This window comes from Megalobrama amblycephala, linkage group LG11 (genome assembly GCF_018812025.1).
Source record: "Megalobrama amblycephala isolate DHTTF-2021 linkage group LG11, ASM1881202v1, whole genome shotgun sequence".
Taxonomy (NCBI): Eukaryota; Metazoa; Chordata; class Actinopteri; order Cypriniformes; family Xenocyprididae; genus Megalobrama; species Megalobrama amblycephala.
Window position 1 is genome coordinate 39,676,343 of NC_063054.1, and position 20,643 is coordinate 39,696,985.

A 20,643-nucleotide genomic window follows, 5' to 3' on the forward strand; every position below is an offset into this window, starting at 1 on the left:
AAGGGACCTAAAATCTGGAACACGCAGATGAGGCCCTGGTGTAGGTGCAGAAAGGGTCCTTAACAATGTAGGGTCTGCACAGTCTCAAGGATGAGCAGGTCCCACCATAAACTGTGTTTAAGTCCCAATTCGCTGAAACTTTGGTTTGTAAATCTTACATTGATTCCGGACCGGCAGACACTAATGGATCACGAGACTCTTTTTTTATGACTATTTCGATAAGTCCCAAACCTCTCCTCTGTGACTTCAAAGGAGATGCGAACGGATCGGGTTTCGAAAGACAGGCCCGAATTCCAAACGGTCATAAAAAGGAAAATACACGCACGCACCCACAGACACACACACACATACAAAGCCCTACATAAAGACTGTATACACAAATATTATGCCTGCAAATATGAATGTATCTGCCATTATGGTGCTTGTTGCATGTATGTGTTACTAATGTAGAATCGTAGGATTGACTGTAGTAGGTTAGTTTTCATGTTAAACGATAGTATTAGAGTAGAAAGTGTATCTTCTTTATGTGATGAGAGACACCTGTCGAGTTTGGCCTCTCCGTAAAGCTGTGAGTCCGAGCTATTCACCCATGTACGTTACATTTCTGTCAAATGCATCGTTCAATTTTTAATAGTACTATGAAGAAAATGCACCGATTTGACATACCATAAATTAACCATGGACAGGACAAAGGATGTGGAAAACCGCCAAATTGCAACGCTATCATTGGAGGACGTTATCAGGAAGGCGTTCTGGTCTGTTGTCTTTAAAATACCACAACACGCGTCTTTTCGATGCACAAGTTTTCTGCACGAGTTCCTGCCGTCAAAACGGACTCTCTTCTTTATTTTCCGGTCATATTACAACAGTTAAACCTTCGTTTGAAACTTCGCCGAAACAACCTCCGGAAGAAGAAACAGCTATCAAACCGAGCGCTCCGAAACTCTAAGCACCCCAACGAACCTATGCAAGTATAACGCTTTTACGATTTTAAATACTGAGTTTCCTTGCTGGCTCTTAAAGGTGAACTGTTGCAATTTGCCATGCTTTGATTATCTCTTTCGTTTCTGCCTTTACTTTCACCTATATGTATTTGTATCTACTTGTGTACATTTATCCGTATAACCTTTGTATTACCCGTTCTGTATATTAAATATTTCATATCCATGCTTATTTTGTTCACTTGCTCATTTAGCAACAACCGAGTCACTTTAACGTTCTGATTCTAATATCCTGGCTTGGATGCTACCATAGAAATTTATCTTCGTGGCCAGAGGGTAATATTTCTGTCGTAAGAGTCTGTGGAACTTACTGGTTTGCTGGACGGACCGATAGTTCTCTACATAATTATTAAAACAGAACTAATCATATATGTGATTGATTATAATTTGTTATAGTTAGTTCACCATATATGGTTAATTGCTTACATATATTTATATATAATCTATTTTTAATCTCTATAATAAAAATGTATAATTCAGATTTTGATCTCCATATCCATTTACATATATTATATATATCTTCCAAGGGGTTTTTTCCCTCCTAGGACTTTTTTCCCAGTGTTAACACGCTGGGTTTTTCTCCTAGGGGTTTTTTCCACCCCTGGGAGTCAGCCGACATTGGCTTAATGTAGCACCATCTTGTATATGTTACATATTACCACGCTTGCTTGTACAGCTTATTTATAACCACTTCTCTTTTTTCTGTGCTTCTAACATGTAAAGCTGCTTTGAAACAATTACCAATTGTAAAAAGCGCTATATAAATAAATTTGACTTGACTTGACTAATTCCCCCTTGGGTCGGTATGTGCATAAAAATATTTTATAAAACCTTATGAATTATGATATTCATATTTCACCCATAAATTGATTAATAACTGTGCAAATCGTCACAACAATCTGGAACACGCAGACGAAGGTACCTTGAAGTGAAGGTTTGCTCTCCTGAGCTTAACCTTGTTGCAGATGTCGTTACTGTCTCGCTGGACGGAAACTCTGAACGTAGTGTTTGTTGATGTCTCTTTCCTCACAAGCTAGAGGCTCAGAAAGTGGTCGTCTCTGTTGCTGCCTCACAAGCTGTAGACTCAGATCATGGGATCTGTTGTTGTCTCTCTGGATGGACCAGAGGCTCAGAACTGTGTTGTATCTGCTCTGTCTTTCCCCTTTGACGGGCAGACTCAGAACAATATCTGTTAATGTCTCACTCTTTACAGAGTTGAGACCCAGAACCGTGTATCTGTTGTGTCTCAGCTTCGCAAGCCGGGACTCAGAACGGTGTATCTGTTGTGTCTTTCCCCTTTGACGGGCAGACTCAGAACGGTGTATCTGTTGAAAGGGTAACTTTATCCCTTTCCGATGAGGAGGAGATTGCATTTTGGCGCTTCTCCATTCGAGTGCTGTGATTGGCTGCTGGCATCAGAGGGGACACACACAGTGTGGCCCACCCTTCACTCCCCTGTGGAACTCATTTGAATAAAGCACAAAGTTGGAAGTCTTTACAGTGTCTTTAAAGTTTACCAATGCATTTCTCACTTTCCAAACCACCACCAGAATACCTTTGGCAATATTCTAAACAAATAGAGACTAAACATGATGGAAAAAGATTGAACTGTCATTCAATTGTACATTAACAGCTGAATTTGCATCAGAGGTTGCACTACAAATAGCTGTCACTGAGAATACTTATTTCTGTGAATAAGTATGAAATGGATGTGTAGTTTGCATCAGTTCTAAGGTTTTCAAACATAGTTTTGAATGGATTCGGATGGATCTTTGTGATCTCTCTTTGTTTCACCCATTGCTGCTAAGGTCCCGAGGAATTTTTATGGCAGTTTCTGGCCAACCTTAGGAAGTAGTGTCTAGATGGGTGAAGGGCAGTAACTGCCTGTGGACCAATGAGAAGTCCTGTCCTTTCCCAGCTTGGTACAAGAGGTCTTCTTCTTGCCCTCTAAGAGGTGCCTGGATGTTGTCCTTACATCTTTATCTGATGGCATTGGACAGTTTGTTTGTGTTAGGCCACCAAGATCCAATCAAAATGTAGCAAACCTTTGTCCGCTGTTACGACAGAGAGGGGCCCGGCCATAAACTGGGCCCTAGAATGTGCTGTTCACTACAGTGGATATCTTCTCTGAAGAATGTGATTTGAGACTCTGTGATCAGACAGGTTGTTGGCCAAGACTAGGTTGCTTTAGTGAGACCAGGTCAGCCTCCCTGGTGGCATTCAGGGTTGACTCTGTTTCCCCTGACAAGTGACTGGCTAGGGTTTCTTCGGGCCCCCTGGCTACATTCCCTTAGAGGTACCCTCTTTTCTATGAAAAGAAGTTTGGTCCCAGAAGACTTTGAGCAGCCTTGGTAGGCCTTCTGTGGAAGGCCTCTTTGAGGCTTATAGCTTGGGCTGTTGGCCATAGGGAATGCTGTCACTGACAGCCAATGTATGACCCGTAGGGGGAGTGGTTCTGGCATTATAGTTGAAGCTGCTAGTTCTGATGTTTGTCTAGTATTTTTTGGCATGCACTCCCCTCAAGCATGGCGGCGTGGGTATATCGTTCCCTATATGCGTTTCAAACGCAGTGTAGAGTTCCCTTTCGAAAGGGAACGTCTCCGGTTACGTATAGTTGCAAGAATAAGTATGTGAACCACTTGCAGAATCTGTGAAAATGTGCAAAATTTTAACAAAATAAGAGAGATCATACAAAATGTATTTTATTTTTTATTTAGTATTGTCCTGAATAATATTTTACATAAAAGATGTTTACATATAATCCATAAGACAAAAAAATAGCTGAATTTATTAAAATGACCCAGTTCAAAAGTTTGTGAACCATTTATTCTTAATACTGTGTGTCATTACCTGGATGATCTATGACTGTTTTTTTGTTGTGTGATGGTTGTTCATGAGTCCTTTGTTTATTCTGAGCAGTTAAACTGAGCTCTGTTCTTCAGAAAAAATCTCCAGGTCCCAGTTTTCCACCATCTTTTGCATATTTGAACCCTTTCCAGCAGTGACTGAATGATTTTGAGATCCATCTTTTCACATGGAGGACAACTGAGCGACTCAAACACAACTATTAAAAAAGGTTCAAACATTCACTGATTCGCGTCTTAAACTGTGCTTAGTTTAAATGGAAAAGAGTTAGATAATTCTGAATGAGATATTAGATTAATAGGCATAAGTTCACTTTTCTGTAGATTGACTTTATATCCAGAGATTTTACCAAAGACATCTAACAGTCCAATCAGTACTGGTAAGCTTGTAAGTGGGTGAGACAAGTATATAAGCATATCATTTGCATAGAGAGAAACTTTGTGTTCAATACCTCTTCTATAAATTCCTTTAATGGCAATCTGCTCATGTATAGCTACAGCTAGTGGTTCAATTACTAACGCAAACAAAAGGGGTGACAATGGACAACCCTGACTTGTTCCACGCAGTAGAGAGAAAAAGGGAGATAAGTTATTATTTGTACATATTGCCGCAAGAGGGGATGTATAAAGAACCTTAAAGGGCACCTATTATGCCCCTTTTTACAAGATGTAATATTGATCTTGGGTGTCCCCAGAATGTATTTGTGAAGTTTCAGCACAAAATACCCCACAGTTAATTTATTATAACCATTTGAAAATGTCATTTTTGGGGCCTGTTTTAAAAAGAGCTGTTTTGGTGTGTACCACCTTAAATATAAATGAGCTGCATATCCCCGCCCTGCCTTTGGATGAGGGCGTAACTTGCATACCTATGGCAATAAACAGAGGGTAGAAGCAGAATGGCTGAGAGTGAGAGACCCGCTGTTTTGTATGGCATTCAGCCGTACATGTATGAACCGGAATCAGACCCAGATGATGAAGAGACTCCGGCAGAAGAAACACAATTGAGAATGGAGCAGGACGTCTCTGAATGGTTATTTGATACATTTATGTACTTATAGAGTTTTAATCGCGTCCCCTTTGCAATTATGGATGTGCAACACACACACTGTGATAACGTTCGCGCAATTTTTTGAAACTACAAACACAAATACTGTAATAACGTTTGCTAAGTAAACATACACAGTTTTTAATACAATATCTTTAAAAATATATATATATATACGTGTGGATACATACTATACAAACAAGGTTTAAATTATATACACAGACATTCTACGACGACGACAACAACAACTTTAGACGCATTTGTTATTGAATTGGCTGACATCCACTGAAATGACTATTTGCTTCAAAAAACATTAAATACACTTATTCTTCTGGAGGTGACGTTGGATCGCGAACAGTAGGCAACGATCCACACTTGAGGATTAACTTTGAAGCAAGACCTGCTTTGAATTGACCCTCGTTCTCAAAACAGTCAGTCAAAAAATGATTCGCGCAAACATAAACGTATTTTGGAATTTTGAGTGGCGCCTTTCCTTCGTAAATAAAATTCATCCACTGCGTTTTCAGTGGCTCTGATGTCGGAAGTAAGTGTAAACTACTATATTCATTATTACATCCCACAACAGAACACTTATGTTTCTTAGGAGACATTACCGGCTGTCGTTGAAACAATGGAGGATGGTTGACAGATCACCGAGGTCGGGGTCTATGCCAAAACCAGATTGTCAATCAAACCACGTGGGTGGGGCTTAGCGCAATTCTACGTCACAGTGAGAGCAATCTTAGAACAGGGCGTTCTGAGACAGTGCTTATGAATTATTGAGATTGTAAAAAAAACACTGGGTGGATTTTTCTCATTCTAGGGTGGTTTTGCTCACACACTGCCAACACACATTTATGGTCAAACACCATGTAAAAGTGAATTTTGCATAATAGGTGCCCTTTAATCCAATGAGTAAATTTTGAAACAAACTCGAATTTCCTCAAAACATAAAACAGATAGTCCCACTCCACCTGGTCAAAAACTTTCTCAGCATCAAGTGATAGAAGTACTTCAGGGACATTAGATGGAGTGGGGTCATAAAGAATATTTAAGAGTCGACGTATATTAAAAAATAATTAAATACATTTTTGATAAATCCAGTTTGATAATTGCATATAATAGAATGCAGAACAGTTTCTAACCTATGGTCCAGCATTTTTGCCAGGATCTAACTGTCCACATTAAGAAGAGAGATAGGGCGATAAGAGCTACAATCAAGAGGATCTTTGTTTTTCTTGAGAATGAGCGATATGACTGCGTGTTGCATAGTTGGAGGTAGGGTACTAGAAGAAAAAGATTCCTCAAATACTCTTAATAAAAGTGGAGATAATTTATTCTTTATTCAGCAGTAGATCACGTGCAAAACTTGCCACTCCCATCGTCGCGTTTGTGGAATTGCGCTCTCACGCTAATTTGCCCCGTTTAGTAAATTTGGCCCTTAATGTGTTAAACTATATAACATGATGAGGTTTCTGTCGATGAATGTATCCAAACAGTTGCTCCCCTGTCTAATAAAACACATAATATACAGTACTAAAGTGTCTTTGACGTTTCCATGGTTTCGACAAAATAAAACCGGAAATTGAGGGTAATGATGTCATTGATAGGTGACACACGGACATGGTCTGTGTCCTGGTTAAAATTTACGGTGACCGGGAGGGGACATGTTCGGTTCACTTAGTTTTGTCGTGGCCACGACATATAAACTCGTGGGAACGTGATAATATGTCGTGGCCACAAGATATTAATTTGTTGGAAAGTGATAATAAGTCGTGGCCATGACATCATTTTGTTGAGGTAACGACATCCTTATGTCGTGGCCACGCTATGTAAAATCTTGGCCTCGAGATCATATGGTGAGGGAACGAGATATTTTTCTCGAGGCCATGACTTCATTATGTTGAGGGAACGACATCTATTTCTCATGGCCACCAGTTAAATGTGTAAACAACCTGTGCTTCCATAGCAACCTGGAATTAGGAATGATAAAATAAGGGCGGAATTAAGAAATTATTATATTAATATATTATTTGAATGCTGTCTATATAGTCAACATCGCGCGCAATGTAATAAGCTATAAATAGCCTATTGCACGTGATGTTGCCACTATAGCATTCAAATGAAGTTTGATATTATCAATTTGATAACAAACTTCATTTAATGATAAAAGAATATGTAAGAACATTAAATAATAAAGGCCCATAAGAATACATTTATCCATCTTATCTCACAGCCTTTTAATCTGATCGTGTCTTTATTATTATTTTTTTATGATTTGTACTTTATTGATTTTCTTATTTGCAGACAGATGTGGTATAAACAATCAAGTACGAAACATATAAACAATCCACAAACACATACATACAACAAAACAAGCGATAAATTGTAACAATATAAAAATAAGTAAATACAACAGTAAAAAGAAAAAAAAGAAGAGAAAAAAAAAAAAAAAAAAAAAGGCAGGGGTATAGACAGCACCATAAGTTTCCACTATAAACTAAATCATATTCACCATGACCATTGTCTCGTCACATGCTTGCTACTACGGATTTCAGAAATTCAAAAATTTCCCCCATTTTTCAGAATAAATTTCGATCCTCCCGTGTAGACTATAGGAGAGTTTTTCAAGGGCTGCCACCCTTCCTAAATCCGAAAGCCACTCTAAAATCGGAGGCCTTCCAGAAGATTTCCAGTTTTTTACAATCACACGTCTGCCCAGCATGATGCAGCTCTGTATCCATTCTGATTCATTTTTTTAACATGACTTAAAGGCTGAGGGTCACCAAGAATATATAAACTAGGACAGAGATCGTACTGGGTCTGTGATATCTTTAAAATATAATTGTGCACCTCCCTCCAAAAATACTGGACTTCTGGACATTGCCATAAAACATGAAATAGGTTGCCCTCCTCTCTCTGGCATCGCCAACATTCAGGATTATCCTTAAAACCCGCTCTAAACAGCCTTCTGGGTGTCCAATAGAATCTGTGTAAGATTTTAAATTGTATGAGACGTGTTCTAATATCTCTGGACATCAATTTTAAATTCCCAGTGATCCTCCCCCATTCTTCATCCTCAAATGTGCATCCCAAATCTTTTTCCCAAATTATCTTAACCGCAGAACTAATATTTTGGCCCATCTGACTAATAAGTAAGGAATAATATTTAAACCCCTCATGGCCAGTACCTACAATCTTCTGGATCATCTTGAGAGTGTTTTTACCCCTGGGAGCATATGAGGGGGAGGTAAAGATACTTGTGAGCATATGTCTCATCTGTAGATATCTCCAGAACTGGTCGTTAGACAAGGTGAATTTTTGCTTAAGTCTCTGAAAAGATATTAAAGCATCATCCTCATAAAGATCTTCCAGAATATTTATATTTTTATCTATCCATTTCTTCCATAACACGGGTGTTCCACCTATTAGCAACTTTGGATTGGCCCAAATAGCAGATGAAGGGCTTAAAAAAGGGTCAACCCCTAGAATACGACAAGTCTTCTTCCAAACTGTTTGGAGATGGGAAATAATTGGATGATTATGCACTGGTAGTGGTAGTTTTGTTATCAATATGGACTCAAAAGGTATAAGCGGACAAGCAAATTTTTCCATAACTAACCATGGGGGAGCTCGTTCTGGAGGTAAATCCATTGTCCCAAGTGTCTCAAACCAAATGCATAATGATACAGAGATAACTTGGGAAGACCTAATCCTCCCCTCTCAACTGGAAGCTGTAATTTCTCTGTCTTTATTATTATTACTACAAACCCGATTCCAAAAAAGTTGGGACACTGTACAAATTGTGGATAAAAAAGGAATGCAAATCAAATCATAAACTTATATTTTATTCACAATGGAACATAGATAACATCAAATGTTGAAAGTGAGACATTTTGAAATGTCATGCCAAATATTGGCTCATTTTGGATTTCATGAGAGCTACACATTCCAAAAAAGTTGGGACAGGTAGCAATAAGAGGCCGGAAAAGTTAAATGTACATATAAGGAACAGCTGGAGGACCAATTTGCAACTTATTAGGTCAAATGGCAACATGATATAAAAAGAGCCTCTCAGAGTGGCAGTGTCTCTCAGAAGTCAAGATGGGCAGAAGATCACCAATTCCCCCAATGCTGCGGCGAAAAATAGTGAGCAATATCAGAAAGGAGTTTCTCAGAGAAAAATGGCAAAGAGTTTGAAGTTATCATCATCTACAGTGCATAATATCATCCAAAGATTCAGAGAATCTGGAACAATCTCTGTGCGTAAGGGTCAAGGCCGGAAAACCATACTGGATGCCCGTGATCTTCGGGCCCTTAGACGGCACTGCATCACATACAGGAATGCTACTGTAATGGAAATCAAAACATGGGCTCAGGAATACTTCCAGAAAACATTGTTGGTGAACACAATCCACCGTGCCATTCGCCGTTGCTGGCTAAAACTCTATAGGTCAAAAAAGAAGCCATATCTAAACATGATCCAGAAGCGCAGGCGTTTTCTCTGGGCCAAGGCTCATTTAAAATGGACTGTGGCAAAGTGGAAAACTGTTCTGTGGTCACGAATCAAAATTTGAAGTTTTTTTTGGAAAACTGGGACGCCATGTCATCCGGACTAAAGAGGACAAGGACAACCCAAGTTGTTATCAGCGCTCAGTTCAGAAGCCTGCATCTCTGATGGTATGGGGTTGCATGAGTGCGTGTGGCATGGGCAGCTTACACATCTGGAAAGGCACCATCAATGGTGAAAGGTATATCCAAGTTCTAGAACAACATATGCTCCCATCCAAATGTAGTCTCTTTCAGGGAAGACCTTGCATTTTCCAACATGACAATGCCTGACCACATACTGCATCAATTACAACATCATGGCTGCGTAGAAGAAGGATCCGGGTACTGAAATGGCCAGCCTGCAGTCCAGATCTTTCACCCATAGAAAACATTTGGCGCATCATAAAGAGGAAGATGTGACAAAGAAGACCTAAGACAGTTGAACAACTAGAAGCCTGTATTAGACAAGAATGGGACAACATTCCTATTCCTAAACTTGAGCAACTTGTCTCCTCAGTCCCCAGACGTTTGCAGACAGTTATAAAAAGAAGAGGTAAACATGCAGCGGTAAACATTGGTAAACATGGCATTGTCCCAACTTTTTTGAGATGTGTTGATACCATGTAATTTAAAATCAACTTATTTTTCCCTTAAAATGATACATTTTCCCAGTTGTAAACATTTGATATGTCATCTATATTCCATTCTGAATAAAATATTGAAATTTGAAACTTCCACATCATTGCATTCTGTTTTTATTCACAATTTGTACAGTGTCCCTACTTTTTTGGAATCGGGTTTGTATTATTATTATTATTATTATTATTAATTATGCCTATTAAATCTAAATAAAATGATGAACAAAATTAAGTTTTGTCTAGGCTATATCAGTGAATGGATTTTTTTAGCTTAAATATTCTTTTAACATATAACCAATTAATAATAAATTATTCGAACTTCATTCAAATGCTGTCACGGGCACGAGGGGCTACAAATGATAACAGACGCTCATTTATCCTATCATCACAGCTACAGTCAATACAATCATAAAGTCACATTTTATTGGCATGAGCTGGCATTTAAAGTATTTACAAAATATAGCTAACATAATATAGGCCTACAGAAAGGATACACGAAATGAAGGGGAAAATAAAGCAAATAGGGCTACATAACAATGAATAAAAAAATTAACCAATAATGATAGCCTAATAATAATAATAAATAATATAAAAATATGAAATAAAAAATTGAACAATCAGTGAATGGATTTAAAAGACTGTTGGATGTGATAAAAACATACATGGCATATTCTAATATTTATTGATAAACTTCATTCGAATGCTGCTGTAGGCATCGCACACAACACAATAGGCAACATGTTAATATAATCACTTCTTAATTCCGCGCTTTTTCTTAATTAAAAATAAATATTATTATAATCTTATCCATTTCTGATAGTTCCAGGTTGCTATGGTAGCGCAGGTTGTTTACACATTTAACTCGTGGCCATGAGAAATAGATGCGTCCCTCAACATAATGAAGTCGTGGCCACGACTTATCACGTTCCCACAAATTAATATCTTGTGGCCACGACATATTATCACGTTCCTACGAGTTTAGTTATGTCATGGCCACGACAAAACTAAGTGAACCGTGTAAAATAATGCGACTGACACAGAGCTTCAGTAACGAGACATACTCTGTATATGCACTGCAGTACCTTCAGTGCATATACTAAGTAAAGGAGGAGTCATAGCATCGACTACGGAGGCCGGAGCGCCACTTAAAGAAACATTGTCAAAATGACAATACATTACATCTCCCCTCCTAAGCATGAAACAAAAACCATGCTAACATAATCACTTTGTATACATACAAGTCATTACAAGTATTAAACATTGCAGTATTTGTTCTTTAACTCTGGAAATTGCATAAAACTTGCATGTCCAAATATTAAAGAGATGTTAGCACATCATGTATGCAACCTAGTCAATGACACAATCTATCAAGCAATGAACTGATGAACATAAACATGTGTAATTAGGAAGGAGAGGTTGCTAGCACATCACTTCCACAAGGCGTCTTTACCACGCCTTTCCCTGACTACAAGCAGAGCCTGTCAGGAGGCTTCACCACTCTGCCTCGCCTGGTAGTGTACTGCCCAGTTGACAATGTCTGCTTAGTAGTCCTGAGTTCTTTAGGTGATGCTTGGGATGAACTAGGATGATCCACAGACTTTGGCTCCTTGACACTCACTGACTCTGATGTTTCTGTCCACTGATCATCGTTGAAGCCCGTGACGGGACTCATTAGCAGCTGCTGTGCTCTTGGCGAAGATGCTGAATGTTGCGACGGTACTCTCTACTTCCACAGTCAACAACATTAAGCTCTCAGTGTGATCTCACAACAACTCCAGGAGACCATTTGGGACTGCCAGGATATGGTTGCATCCTTACTTCATCTCCAGGCTTCAGCGCAGCACGAGGGCCACTTGCCCTCTTGCAGTCGTAGTAAAACTTCTGAACACTTTTACTTTTCGTCTAGTTGCCGTTTAACTTTGAGGGCGTCGTACGCTGCTGGTGTGAGCAGCAGACAGGCAGCAGGCAGGTTGTTTGCGGGGACACCTGCCCATCAGCAGCTGAGCTGGTGAAAGGCCTACTGACTCCAATTGGCGTTCGTTCTGTAGTCCAGCAGTGCAAGATGTTTGTCTGGTGCCTTACACCAAAGTTTTCTTAACAGTCTGGACTGCGCGCTCAGCCTCACCTGTTGGAGTGTGGCGTATGTGGGGATGATGTTTTGTGAATGATTCCATAACTTTGACAGAAATCCTTAAACTCATCCGCTGAATATTGTGGACCATTGTCTGTTCGAAGGATGGTGGGGATTCCATGTCTGCTGAATTGAGGCCTTGAGCTTTTCAATGACAGCACGGCAATGTAAGCTCTTCAGCTTCTCCACTTCAATGTATTTTGAGTAGTAATCCACTAGCAGAACATAATGGTTTCCTTCAAACTCATACAGGTCAGAAGCTACTTCTTCGAATGGAAGATCAGTCGTTTCCTGTTGGTTTGAGTGGTTGTCTAGGTAACCGGTTCTGAAAGTCTGCACACTTGCCACAGTTCTTCACCATTTGCTCGATTTCAGAACTCATGCCTGGCCAGTATAGGACCTTGCGAGCTCTCTGCTTGTTCTTCACTATTCCTAAGTGAGACTGATGTATAAGCTTCAGCATGTTCTTGCATGGAAGGGGGTACGACTATAGGCAGGCCTTTATAGATAACACCATCAGCAACAACAAGTTGGCTTTGTGAGTCCCAAAATAGCTGAACTGCATTAGGTACATCACGCCTGTGGTCTGGCCAACCCTGTCGAATTGTTTGTTGAAGACAGCTGAGCTCCTTCTTTGTGCAGTCCTGGAGCTCTAAATATTTCTGCTCACTCACAGAAACAAAGTTGAGCATGGAGACACACTCAAAGCCTTCCATCTCTGGCTTGTTTTCAGGTAACTGGGCTCTAGACAGTGTGTCAGGCAGTTCCATATCCTTTCCTCGTCTGTACTTAACAGTCAGATCATACCACTGCAGGCGGAGGTGCATTCTCTGTATGCGCATGGGGGTAGAGAGCAATGGCTTTCTGAAAATATCTTCCAGAGGCTTATGGTCATTGTACACTGTGACATGATTTCCAAATATGTAATTGTGGAACTTGACACATGCATGAACTATTGAGAGCATCTCTTTCTCAATTTGCGCATAGCACGTTTCTGTATCTGTCAGTGACCTGAATGAGAAAGCCACTGGATGACTGTCCTGTAGTAAGACAGCTGCGAGGCCATTGCTGCTGGCATCACAGAAGATCTCAACAGGCTTGGACGGATCAAAAAAATGTAGCACAGGGGACTTCATGCATAAGTCCTTGAGTTTGTCAAAGGCTTGCTGTTGTGCTGGTTGCCATGCAAATTCAACATCCGCTTTCAGGAGCTGTCTTAGAGGTGCGTCGACTTCGCTGAGGTTTGGCAGGAATTTTGACCTAGGAAACGATGAACACCATCTTTGTCTGTTGGTGTTGGCATGGACTTGACAGCCTCTATTTTCGCTGGGTCTGCCTTCAGACCGTCTGATGTTATCAGGTGTCCTACGTAGGGCACAAAAGATTGCTTGATATGGCATTTGCTGAAATTGAGGCTCAGATTATAGCTTGTTGCTCTCTGAATTACTTTGCAGAGGGTCTCATCATGTTCCTTTACTGAGGGTGCTGCGATGAGAATGTCGTCACTGATGCACTCAAGCATCTCATCCATAATACGCTGAAAGATTTCTGGTGCGCATTTAAGGCCAAAAGGTAGCCTAAGCCACCTAAATCTACCAATGGGCGTGTTAAAGGTTGTCAAAAATGATGATGCTTCAGTGCTTTTCTTTGTTAGTAGGCTGCAATGCATCAAGCCGCATAATTAAGCCTAAGGCTTCTGCTGTTGCACCGCTGAACACATTTTCTTGAGAAATGTCCACAATCTCAAATTCTGTTAATATCTCAGCATCCTTATATTTAGTCAGAAGGTCAACCGCAGCTATAGGCTTCAGCTTGTGGTTAGAGTAGGACTTCAGCACTCGATTAGAGCATTTAAGCTCACCATCATGCAGGAGTGCCTGATAACTACTTAAAGTCAATGTGTTACATTTTGCACCAGTATCAATTCTGAATGGCACCTTCTGAATTCCAATGTCTGCTGTCCATTTATCATCACTGTGCTTATGTGTTTGTGTGATATTTATCCTCAGCATCTCCTCATCTTCTGTTTCTGATTGCAGTTGCACACTGACTGTGTTTACCGATCTTTTTCGGCATACAGCCACCCAGTGGTTCGGTTTGATCGATCTTTCTCACCTTCGCTCCACTGCAGCGTTTTATATATCTCTCTGCCCTGCTCACCGATCCATGTGCCCAGCCAGCCTGCACGCTGCTTTGCTGTTTGCTCCGATAGCGGGCCGTCGAAGACGAATGTGACGTGGCTCCGAAATCTTTCAAACTCTTGGTACAAATCTGGAGCATCCCAGTCGATCTTAGGGTGATGAAACTGTGTCATACTTTGCTTATTATCTGTTCCTGACAGACTTCTGACACCATGTAAAATAATGCGACTGACACAGAGCTTCAGTAACGAGACATACTCCGTTTACTGGGTACTGCAGTGCATATACAAAGTAGGAAGAGTCATAGCATCGACTACGGAGGCCGGAGCGCCACTTAAAGAAACATTGTCAAAATGACAATACATTACAAGCCGAACATGTCCCCTCCAGGTCACCGTAAAAATTGCTTATTTCTCTGAATTTAAACATTCTTGGAAACATTTGGGATAATGAAAGTACACAAATCAACAAAATATATAATATTGTTCTAGTGGTTTTTGGATATTTTAATCCAAAAACCCTACTGTACATAGTGAGCCTTTAAAGGTGCCCTAGACAGAAAAATTTAATTTACCTTGGTATAGTTGAATAACAAGAGTTCAGTACATGAAAAAGACATACATTGAGTTTCAAACTCCATTGCTTCCTCCTTCTTATGTAAATCTCATTTGTTTAAAAGACCTCGGGAAAACAGGCGAATCTCAATATAACACCGTCTGTTATGTAACAGTCGGGATCATTAATATGTACGCCCCCAATATTTGCATATGCCAGCCCATGTTCAAGGCATTACACAAGGGCAGCCAGTAACGTCTGGAGCAGCACAGCTGAATCATCAGACGTTGTGCAGGTAAGCAAGCAAAGACAACAGCGAAAAATGGCAGATGGAGCGATAATAACTGACATGATCCATGATATCATGATATTTTTAGTGATATTTGTAAATTGTCTTTCTAAATGTTTCGTTAGCATGTTGCTAATGTACTGTTAAATGTGGTTAAAGTTACCATACAGGGAGTGCAGAATTATTAGGCAAGTTGATTTTCTGATCATATTTTTTTCCCAAGCACATTTTACCAATTCCAATCCACATCAATCTTAATAACTACTATTAATATTGTTTTTAATCATTTATAAGTGATATATAATTGTTCATGAAGGCTGGAAATGAAAAATGCCTTATATTCAGGTGTGCAGAATTATTAGGCAAGTTTTCTTTTACAGGCAAAATGAGCCAAAAAAGAGATTTACCTCAGACTGAAAAGTCAAAAATTATTAAATACTCATGAGAAGGACGCAATACTAATGCAATACTAGAAATTGCAAAGTTAAAGCATGACCAAGGGACAGCAAAATGCTCATTGGGTCAGCGGGGTCAGACAACAACAGGTGGAAAAGAAAAGACACGTTAACAGCAAAATAATTAAGAATTAAGGTGAAGAATTAAGTGTGAAACCATCAGGAACCCTTTAGTCTCCAGCGCCACCATTTTCCAGAACTGCAACCTACCTGGAGTCTCCAGAAGTGCAAGGTCTCAGGATCTCAGAGACTTAGGTTAGCTAAAGAATCCTAAAAAATGACCCGCACTTGATAAGAATCACAAGCTGAAGTGTTATAAAATACATGAAGACTGGGTTTTTATAGGCCTTATAAACAGACAGCTTGAGAGTGACTCCTGAAGGACCAGCACCACATCCTGTTGTACCACTGTTTGAAGAATTTATCTTCCAGAATCTGGCAGTAAGTTTTGGAAGATCATTTTTAGTCCATCTCTGCAAGACAGACATTTCAGGATAAGAGATGGACTAAAAGTGAACTCAAACACCTTACTGCCAGATTCTGGATAAATTCTTCAAACAGTGGTACAAGAGGATGTGGTGCTGGTCCATCAGGAGTCATTCTCAAGCTGTCTGTCTATAAGCCCTATTAAAACCCAGTCTTCATGTATTTTATAACACTTCAGCTTGTGATTCTTATCAAGTGCAGGTCATTTTTTAGGATTCTTTAGCTAACCTAAGTCTCTGAGATCCTGACACCTTGCACTTCTGGAGACTCCAGGTAGGTTGCAGCTCTGGAAAATGGTGGCGCTGGAGACTAAAGGGTTCCTGATGGTTTCACACTTAATTCTTCACCTTAATTCTTAATTATTTTGCAGTTAACATGTGTCTTTTCTTTTCCACCTGTTGTTGTCTGACCCCGCTGACCCAATGAGCATTTTGCTGTCCCTTGGTCATGCTTTAACTTTGCAATTTCTAGTATTGCATTAGTATTGCGTCCTTCTCATGAGTATTTAATAATTTTTGACTTTTCAGTCTGAGTTAAATCTCTTTTTTGGCTCATTTTGCCTGTAAAAGAAAACTTGCCTAATAATTCTGCACACCTGAATATAAGGCATTTTTCATTTCCAGCCTTCATGAACAATTATATATCACTTATAAATGATTAAAAACAATATTAATAGTAGTTATTAAGATTGATGTGGATTGGAATTGGTAAAATGTGCTTGGGAAAAAAATATGATCAGAAAATCAACTTGCCTAATAATTCTGCACTCCCTGTAGTTTATTACTGTATTCACGGAGACAAGAGAGCCGTCGCTATTTTCATTATTAAACACTTGCAGTCTGTATAATGCACAAACACAACTTCATTCTTTATAAATCTCTCCAACAGTGTGTAATGTTAGCTTTAGCCACAGAGCACTATCAAACTCATTCAGAATCAAATGTAAACATCCAAATAAATACTATACTCACATGTTCTGATGCATGCATTATATGCATGGTTATATTAACTTCGTTTATGCACTGTATTATAGTCGAGAGCTCGGGGCGGGGAGCGCGAGATTTAAAGGGGCCACAGCCTGAATCAGTGCATAGTTAATGCCCCAAAACAGGCAGTTAAAAAAATTAATTAAAAAAATCTATGGGGTATTTTGAGCTGAAACTTCACAGACACATTCAGGGGACACCTTAGACTTATATTACACCTTTAACTCCCTCGGGTCAGCAGTCACGCCGGTGATACCACCGCGTTTTTTTTCTTACCAGTGTGAAAGAGACTCAAAATACTCCGTCAATGTTGCACATACAATTAAGAGCTATACACCATTTTAATCTGTGGAATATCTTCTTTTATTTGTGTACACTCAGAGTAAAAACAAAATGTTGTGCTTTTTGCAAAATAAAGAAAACTAACATGATGCGTGATCTCTCGTCTCCCTCTGAACGAAGTCCAATCTGATAGTTCTCAGAAAATGAAGTGTAACTTAGTGAATACGAATCACAAAAAAATGAGACTTATGTCTAAAAAAACGTTGAAATGTCAGGTTTTAAATCATGTAAGTCAAATCGAAAACAAAAATTCTTGTTTATGTAATCTGTATGAAAAGAGAGCCATGTCAGAAGTCCGTGATTCAGCTCATTATCTGCTAATGCGGCCACGCCCATGGAGCGAGCGCTATTCAGAGGCAAATTCTGACGCAATACTTGTATGCATCGTCTCAATCGTGTATTTATTGTCTTGAAAAGTGTTTATCTGGATGTTAAAGCCATGGTTAGCGACCTCTAGAAGACATGCTGTTAGTTCCTGGTTCCTGTTCTTGTTTATATGAATTTGTGGACTAAAGGTGTACAGAGCGCCCTCTGGCTGCAAGTATGAATTGAAAACACAGTATCCAGCGCTCACAGTGATGACAATAAATATTGAATAAATATTACTCCTCTGTATAGAAAATTGACATAAACATATGAGAATCCATCAATATTTCTCCAAATGTGCATGCTTTTAAGCTAAAAGCCTATATGAAATGCCAGAGGTAACATAATTGTTCAGACACTTTGCATCACAGAAATGCATTATATTTTAAAGTATATAATAGAATACCATTATTTTAAGTTGTAATAATATTTCACAGTATTGCTGTTTTTTCTGTATGTTTGATTTACACCATGATGAGCTTGAGACATGATCAACAGAGGGTTTTTTCACAGCCTACCTGACTGAAAGGCCTCATTATTTATGCAGGTCATTAGAGCTCTTTATGCGATTCTTTTGTCTTCTCAGGTGTAAATGACCCATTATTCACGCCTCCACGCATACTGTGTTTCTTGACCAAAGATGTTTTAGAAAATTTAAATCTCTCTATTGTTTTATATGAACAAGCAGGCAGCATAATTTTTACCTCATTTTGAAGCAAAAACTCTAGTCTACAACCTCCAATACCCACAAGTCTTGTGAACACAGATTTAATATATATTTTTTGGCTTTATTTCAGTGACTTTTTTTTTTCAATAACCACGCAAAAACGTTATTCCTTCAAAAACACAAACATGTACATACATGTTCCTCACATATTATTGTAGCCTAGTTTGTGCTGAATACAGTGTAATGACACTTTTTTTCCATGAATATGTTTATGAACAACTGAAAAAAACACAAATGTCAGGGCATGTCAAAACGTCTCCAGGGCCCCAAAAATCCTCAGACCCCTGAGGGTTAACTGGTTGCAGATTTATTGCATGAGAAAAGCTGTTGCTATCAAACACTGTTTACTTAATAAACGTCAGTGTAATGGTGAAGGGACAGATCAAATAGGCCAAATGATGGAAGCTTTGTGAAGAAATTTCATGCTCCCTGTGTGTGTGTTTTCTGATTGATGTGATGGTAACACTGTGTTTTTTCTAGTGTGGATCATGGAGGAGAATTTAGGATTACAGCAGGACCACACAAATGTACGTCCACATACACTACACAAACTCTCTCTATCTCTTTCTATCACACACACACACACACACACACACACACACACACACACACACACACACACACACACACACACACACACACACACACACTCACTCCTTTAATGATTGTTGCTGTGTAATAAATGCCTCTCTTTCTGTGTTCAGATGCCTGTTATCTCACACTGGATTCAAATACAGCAAACACTGAACTCAGTCTGTCTGAGGAGAACAGAAAGGTGACATACGTGTTTAAGTCTCAGCCATATCCTGATCATCCAGACAGATTTGTGTATTATCCTCAGGTGTTGTGTAGAGAGTGTGTGTATGGACGCTTTTACTGGGAGATTGAGTGGAGTGGGAGTGTGTGCATATCAGCATCATACAAGAGCATCAGCAGGAAGAAACGGGATGATAAGTGTTTGTTTGGACGTAATGATCAGTCCTGGAGTTTGGACTGCTCTCCTTCCAGATGTTCATTCTATCATAATAAGACAGTGACGGATCTCCCTAAAGTGTCCTTCAGAAGTAGAGTAGGAGTGTATGTGGATCAGAGTGCAGGAACTCTGTCCTTCTACAGCGTCTCTGGAGACACAATGAGCCTCATCCACACAGTCCAGACCACATTCACTGAGCCTCTCTATCCTGGGTTTTATGTCTATAATGGATCAGTGAAACTGTGTTGATGTTTCAGTATTGACTGTAGAGAGATTCTACTAATAATCATTTGAGCTGCTTCCCAGCTAACAATTGAAGCAACTGCAGTAATTCAGCAATTAAGTGATTAAGTAAATGATGATTGAGCAATATTGATGAACACCTTTAACTGCTACTACTATAGAGAAGAACAGTTAACCAGTCAGGTAACACTTTCTATAAAGACCATGCTTATAATGAAATATAGCTCCATTTATACTTATTTATAAGTAAGTATTACTATTTTATAAATATAATTATAAAGACTTACCGCATTATAAGAACAGTTATAGTTACGTTTATATTATTTTTTACAATTACTTATAAGTCATGCATTTGCTTTTTCAATGCCCATGCTCATAATCTATTATACACTGATTTATTAATTAGTCAGTCATATGGTTCCCAGAATGTATTATATTACAGTTACAATGACATTTTATTCATATTTATTTCTGTCAACTTAGTGAATATATTGTTATTAATAGCTGTGTTGTGTTTTTATAAATGCTTATTGTAATAATAGTTACTAATCTCTATAAATGCATCATTGTTGGCTTTAAATAAATTTTGGCATTGTTGGCATTTCAAGTTGTTTACTAACTTGTAAATGTAACTAATGAACAATAATTATTGTTGTAAAATAATGGGGGGAAAATCAGAAATCATTAATACAAACAGTTGAGAAAAAAGTATCTTTTTTTAAACCGTTTTCTCGTTTCTGTATTTCATTTCAAATTGGAAAACAAACTACATACTAGCAAAACACTGCAACAATATTTTTAAAGTATAATTCGAAACTGCTATAAGCAATACCATGCATATGGCTGA

At 39.0% G+C, this 20,643-nt stretch overlaps 1 pseudogene; it reads left to right on the top strand.

Annotated features, from left to right (window-relative positions):
• The window catches only part of LOC125278674, a 95,778-nt pseudogene extending 75,373 nt beyond the window's left edge, over window positions 1–20,405 (top strand).
• The last annotated feature ends 238 nt before the right edge of the window (window positions 20,406–20,643 follow it).